This window comes from Zootoca vivipara, chromosome 8, assembly GCF_963506605.1.
Source record: "Zootoca vivipara chromosome 8, rZooViv1.1, whole genome shotgun sequence".
NCBI lineage: Eukaryota > Metazoa > Chordata > Lepidosauria > Squamata > Lacertidae > Zootoca > Zootoca vivipara.
This window is the reverse complement of record NC_083283.1, coordinates 62,078,433-62,085,802: the sequence shown is the minus strand read 5'-3', so window position 1 is coordinate 62,085,802 and position 7,370 is coordinate 62,078,433.

Below are 7,370 nucleotides of genomic sequence, written 5' to 3'. Positions count from 1 at the left end.
CATTTTTATGTCCACTCTAGGAATGTTGTATTTGACTGCTCTGTGTTTCACATCCCACATTTTGGATCCTGTTGCTGAGCAGTTTGTTCACTGATCATCTCAATTTCACTTTTGGAAGTCAAGTCAATGTTCATCCTGCATTACAGATACTGCATTGAACAGGGGTTCAGTCTAGTTTACCTCCAATATCACTTCCAGCACCAGGATTCTGTGTATATGCCATGGTTCCCTGTTGTTACTTTTGTTTGTAAAACCATGTACATATGATGGCGATCTCTACTGAAGTTGTACCATGCATTCGAGAAGGAAGCAATATCATGAGTCCAAAATAGAAGGGTGAAATGATGTATTGTAATCATAAATTACTGGAATTCAAACTAATAATCTACAATGTATTCTCGTGATTTAAAGTAACCTAAAATAGAAGTAGCCTAAAATGGTGATATGCTATGCAGCCTGATCCATTCTTCTTTGTTAAGTAAAATCTTGCCATTTTTAATCTGAATGACTTCTCTTTAGGATGGGGTTAACAGATAGCTGAGTGGATTCTTGCTACTTGTCTCCTGTCACCCAGTTTGCTACACCTGGCTTCTCAGGGGGTTATTGGTTCTCTCTCAAGAGAGGGGTGGACAGATAGTAGATTCTGATCTTCTGGTAGATCTCGGGGTTGTTTGCAGCAGATCAGCAACGGTTTCTAAATTATTTAACAACAGCAATCACAAAATGGCTTCTCGCCTTTAAGCTGCTGAAAAGAAGAAAGCTGACCAGAGAGTAGATTTTTCTGTGAAAGACTATCCTCTCAGTTCATTTATAGTCTTGAAAACAAATTCCTAGGCTCAGAATGAGGCATCCTGGTTTTTTAAATTATAACTATTAAATCAAGCTGTTCTTTTGCAATTAGCACAGGATAATAGATCTTGAGGTTCTAAGTAAAAAGCAAAGTAGATTCAACAAGCCCGAAGTCTGCCAACCCCCGTCTAGATCATGTTTTTCACTCAGGGTTCTTTGTGCCTTCCGTTCATTGATTCTGCGAAATTTTACCATGCCCCACCTCTGGTATCTCACTTTCCACTCCTATGCCAGCCGGTCACCCACATTCCGAGAGTGGGAGTGAGTGCAACAGGGATTGGGAACCTGAGACCCTCCAGGTGAGACACAGACACTGTTGAACTCCATCTCCCATGAACCTTAGGTAGCGTGGTCAATGCTCAAGGATGATGGGAGCTACAGTCCAACAACATTTGGAGGACCACATGGGCGCTCCATCCTCCTTAGTCCATGAGTAACATGTAGCCCAACCTAATCTTTTCAGTTGTAGCACTCAATTTATGGAACTCCCTTCCCCAAGAGAGTCACCTGGTGCCATCTTTATTTTATTTTCAGTATCTGGTGAAAACTTTTTATTATTATTTCGCCCCAAACCTCTAATACCATATGCATTTTATGCTAGAAATCATCACTACCACCACCACCCTCTTCTTGATTTTAATGCTGCTTGATGTCATGATTCTTTTCTGGGTTTGATTGCTGAATTGATTGTTAAAGATTTTTTACTGCTGGTTCTGGATTTATGAAAACTGCTCTAGGAGCTCTGTCAATTGAAGAGTGGGATAAATAAATAAAAATACCTTGAATAAATGATAGGAATTGTGTAAGGGCTGAAAACAGAGCAAGGGAAACCCAGAGAGTGTCTATATAAAGGTGTGATATAAAATTGAAACTGGCTGGATGGCTCCTGAGTTCTGTTCCTCCACCACCACCAGAAGCCTGAGGACAGGATTATACACATATTAATGGATTTAGGACTGAGTTCACACAGGGCAAAGTGATAGGCTTTCCCCAAATTGCCTGGATTTTTTTTTTAGGGGGCGGGGAGAAGAAGAGCTAACCCAGTAAATCCATTATTAAAGGGACTTGGGGTAGCTTATTTTGGAGTTTTCTTTCTTTCTTTCTTTCTTTCTTTCTTTCTTTCTTTCTTTCTTTCTTTCTTTCTTTCTTTCTTGGCCATGTGACAAAATTTGCCATGCAAATGAACATGAAGTCACTCACAGAAGGCTGTAAAAACAAAATCTGGCATTGCTTTGTTTTCTCCAAAGGACAACACTTAGATTGAGCTGCAGGAGTCTTGGAGAAATCAAAGGGTAAAACTCCCTCTGCCCTTCAAATATTTTAGCAATGCTAAAGCAAACATCAGGCACTGAGAAGAGAACAGAAAACCTCCCCAATTGTTTCTTGATCCACAGTAGATAAGATGAGGAGCTCACAGCAAGATAATGCTAGCTGAATGGTTTTCCTTTTACTGTATTTTTGTAGGTTTTATATGCCTTTGCATACTACCCTGAAATTGATTTTTGAATGAAGGGTGGTTTATTATCATATTTAAACCCTACCCTGTGTCTGAACTGTACCATTTCAAGTTGCAGGGGTACACAACTGAATAGTGCATGAAAATCCCCTGCAGTAGAAAAGGAAGCATCAGGGAGACCTGTGCTCTAGTCTAGCCACAATAGATTCAGGGGTAATCTTGTATGCAAACGTTCCCTCATGTGAGCAGTTACCAAAGTTATGAAAGGCAGATCCCAGGCACAGATTTACCACCTCACCTACTATTTGTAGGAACTAGGCCTGTGATGCTCAGATCATAGCCTAAAGTCCTACGGTAGGTCCAGCTGCAAACATTTCTATTATTCATAACTTTATGAACTAAAGGCCTGGTCTTCAACCTAGAGTATATTGTAACAAAAGTGCCAAACTACTGAAGTGGTCATGGTGTTGAAGACGGGTTCCAACCCCCACTGGGTCTATCACTATCTCTTATTATCCTAGCCAAAATAAGTGATGATGGACAAAATAGGTGATGATGGCAATGTTTGCTACCTTGACTTTTTTTTTTTGCAAGAAATGACTACCAATGTCATAAATACAACTTTAATTGAAATAGATGAAATTCAACTTACACCTAATGCACTGAGGAGGTAAGTTTTATGGTAGGAGGTTTTCCCCACCACCCAGAACCTGATTTTCTATGAAGCAGAAAATGGAACATTGAAAGCAATCAGTTAAAGAAGTATGCTTCCTTGCTCCAGTATTTACTTGTGCTAGTATATTGAAAGTATTTGGATGTTAAACAGAAAACTATTTAAAGCTGCAGCCCTATACCCACTTACTTAGGAGCAGGTCCCATTGAGTTCAATGGGAGTAGATGTATATTGGACTGTAGTGTTAGTTACCTTGATGGAATAATTTTGAACCCAAACACTCCACATGCAATGGATTGTGTCATCATTCTAAGCAGGCTTCCTTCTCAGCTATGTCATCATTCTAAGCAGACACCCAAGGCAATTTCTTCCCACTTCTCTGTCACTGGCAGCAGGGAGGTAATTTCAGGTTTCAGTAGGCACAGGGCACGAGATTTCAGCAGAGAGGTGCCCACTTCCGAGCAAGAGAGTTAAGAGTTCACTCTTGGGTGTAGTCAAGAGTCCACTTCATGGATTTTTAAGAGCATTTCTTGAAAAACCCTTCCTTTTTATATCACATAATAGCCCCATAGCAATGCTGTAAGCAGAAATCAAGCAATTTGCCCTTTTTTTTTTCTTACGGAAAATGTCGTATCCCATTCACATACAGTATTTAAGTAGAACGGAGGAACATTTAATTGTTTAATAACAATGGGTGCTTTGTGAACAGGGATGGTACTTTAGGATTTTGACAGAGAGAGAAAATTTCCAGCTGGGGTGGGAGGTGCAGGATTCTCGGGAAGACCCCCTCTTAGAGACCTTCAGCTGCATCCTACCCAATCTGATCTACCACAAGCCCTGTGCATTTTAAGAGCATTTTGCTGGAGTTACATTTCATATCTCTTTAAAAACAACAACAACAACAACCAGCCAGAGAAAGGCATAATGTTCTGAATCATGGAAGGTTGGAGAGATTGCCTCCCCCCCCCCACTCCCAAGTGGCATTGATGATCAATGGGACCAAATGAGGACTTCTGTGTAATTGGGTTATGGATCTTGCAGTGATTGGAAGAAAAGATGCTGTGTGTTTGTGTCCCTCTTCAGAAGGGCTGATAACCTTGTGCTCCTGAGAAGGGCTCGGTTTTTTGGTGGATTATATTGAGAGAGAGAGAGAGAGAGAGAGAGAGAGAGAGAGAGAGAGAGAGAGAGAGAGAGAGAGAGAGAGAGAGAGAGAGAGAGAGAGAGAGATCCATTTTGTTTGAGACTGGAGCTGCCATAAATCGCCTTCTTCACCCTGCTGTGGTCCCCATGACATGTTAGCAGGATGTCCCTGTATTTCGCCTCTGTGTGGGTGTGTGGTTTTTCCTTCTCTTTTATTCTCTGTATCTCTCCCCCCCCCCACCCCAATTCCTCTCCAGTGTTCTCTCCTCATTTGCCGAGGCTGGGATTTGATAAAAGCAGACAGTATTAGAGAAAGAATTTGATTGAAATGGCGTGTGCCAAGCGGATGGGAGCCAGCGAGGGACAAAAGCGCCCAGAATCCATGGCCACTCGAGCAATTATTCCTCCACGCTAAAGGTGGATTAGTGCTATGGAAAGAAGCATATGTTTGGCCTGGGGCGACTCTCCCCCTGGCTGGCTTTAGAGAATGAGCGCCGGGAAAGGAGAGAGGGAGAGGGAGAGAAAAGGCTGAACCTGGAATATCAAACTAGGAGAAGGCCAGGCAAGCGCGCTCGCAGCCCCCGCCGAAGGGGGAGGGAAAGAGGGGCCAGAGGTGAACATCGCCCTGAAGATGACAATGGGAACAAATAAGCAGCCGGTCTCCAAATCTCATTCCCCAGAAGCCGGCCCTAAATGGAGGGGATCGGGGACAAGCCTTTGCTGGGCTCCTTCCTGCCCAGATCTGGTTCTCCAGCAGCATCAACAACAAAAAAACTTGCCCATATTCAGCAGCAGATCAGTTCTATCAGGGGCTTGTGTTGTGCTAGACTGCATTTCCTCACTCATATGAAGCGCACACTGGATTTGCACGTTGGTTATTGCTCGGGCAAAACGCACACACGTGCCACTCTCCTCCTGCCTTTAAGTGAGTTGGTTAGTTAGACTTATTCTTTGGGGATGTTTTCCTGAGATCTGGGTTTCTGCGCGCAGGTGACCGTTCTAAAATCCTTTGGCAGTAATTGTGCAAAAGAAGCCACATTTTGAAAGGGCGTCAGTCACCAAGACGCCCCAAAGGGCTCTTCTCTCTCGTGTCACCTTAGGGCTGTTCATTTTGCAGATCCACCAGGTGGAAAAAACGGCTTATTTGGAGCTTCTCCTCTCTCCCACCGTCCTCTTCCTGCCTGCGACGATCTTTAAGGCAGCAGGCTGATTCGCCTTCGAAGGCTCCCCTCCTGATTTCTGCACCTTACCCCACTGACTTTGCAAGAGGCCCTGTCGAAGCACATAGGAAAGTTGAAAGTTCTCGCTGCGTTCACGCCCCAGTGAGCCAACTATGCGAGTCCCCGCGTGAACTGGCCACTCCTTGTCTCCTTTAGGGTGTCGGCTATTCAAGTATCTCCCACGAGGGATCTGCTAGGAAAATACCTTGTACTGTGTGGGAAGTCGAGCTCAAAGAAGACACCTTCAAAAAAGATACGGTTAGATTCAAGGGTCCGTTTAACTCAATACAGGCTAGTGTTTTTCTGGTTCAGCTGCGGTCCAAGCTCCAGTTTCATTTCACTTTTAATTTGTATACCGCCTTTCGATATTACTAAACACAAGGCGGTTTACAAGCTGAAGAAACAACTAAATAGACTGCAAATATCACACACCTAATAACAATCTGATCCAATACCAAAGAAGTCATAATAAAAACATAACTTTAAAATATTGTATCAAATAAAGCACTGTTCCATATTCCATTACAATGCTGAGCATAAAAAATCAAGAAGGATGCCCAAGAAACGAATTCTACTGAAACTACAGTAGTAGGACTAACAATAAAAAACAGCCATAACAACAACAGTGACAATGCTACTTATACTGGTGATGATAACGATAATAAGTAATAATATTTAATAATTACTACTAATACTTTTTTATTTATGTACAGTCAGTATTGCATATATGTTCCGCCTACTTCCAGGAGCTCAAGGCTACGTGCATGGGTCTCAAACTCCTCGTTTAATTTCCACAACAACCCTGGGGGGGGGGTAGGTTAGGCGGAGAGACTATGACCTGGACCAAGGTCACCCTGTGAGTGAGCTTCATGGCCGAGTGCAGTTCTGAACACTCTAACCACTCCTCCACGCTGCCTCTCCTAAAAACTGCCCAATGCTGTTGGGTGATGTATGTACCGTACTTGATAATAGGTAGGTAGCCGTGTTGGTCTGCCGTAGTCGAAACAAAATTTTAAAATTCCTTCCAGTAGCACCTTAAAGACCAACTAAGTTTGTTATTGGTATGAGCTTTCGTGTGCATGCACAGTTCTTGATCTGAAGAAGTGTGCATGTACTTGATAAATTATCCATGGGCGTGAACAATTAATTGGGGGGGGGGGTTGTCAAAGATTTCTGAATTCCTGGTCAGAAAGTGCTTGCTGAAATTATCTCTCCTCCCTCTCCTCCTCAAGGAGCCACGTGTCTACAAACAAGCAAATGAACAAACCCATGCGTCCTGGGTACAGAGCTTCTGAACAGAGCGCAGATCAATTTTCCTTAATTGTATGTTATTTTCATTCAAGTCCCAAATCAAGTCTGTTTTCCCTGGGCAGAGCGAAATAATAGCCCGACAACCTGTATACTACTAGACCAAAAACACTGCAGAGAATCTCCTTGCTTTGGACAACATTCCAGGATTACCCAGAGAGGGGAGGGGATGGTCCAGATGAATTGCCATCGAAGTTACAGTAGGAAACAGTTGGAATCACCTGTGGAAACTAATCCCAGAGAATACTCCCATGTCTTCTACAAGACCTCCGTGAGATTATCCCCGAAATAATTGCCAGCTGGTAGTGTTTTGCAACAGTGCTCTAATCCTTTTTAGGGTTGTTTATGGAAGACAGGGTTAAAACTGACGAATGTGATGCCCAGTTATGGTTATAGACTAGTGCCTTCTCCTCCACTCCTCTTCCAGCTGGGTTACAGCCAAAAAGGAAAAGCTGAAATACTGTATGTAGAATCAAAGTCCAGAGGCACAAGAAAGCACCTATATTGCATTGGCTTTCTACACATTTTTTTAAAGGTGCTTAATTTAGGCTGGGTTGTGCTATTTCAAACAGCTGCAAAGAATACAGCGTGGTTAAAGTGTAGTCGAGGTAACCTGACCCAGGAAGATTTATTAAGGCGCAACCTTCCAGAATTAATGAGTGTCTGCTGCAATAATAAAAAGAGGTCAACAACAAAGAAAGGGTAGGATCCAGCTGAAGTTAAC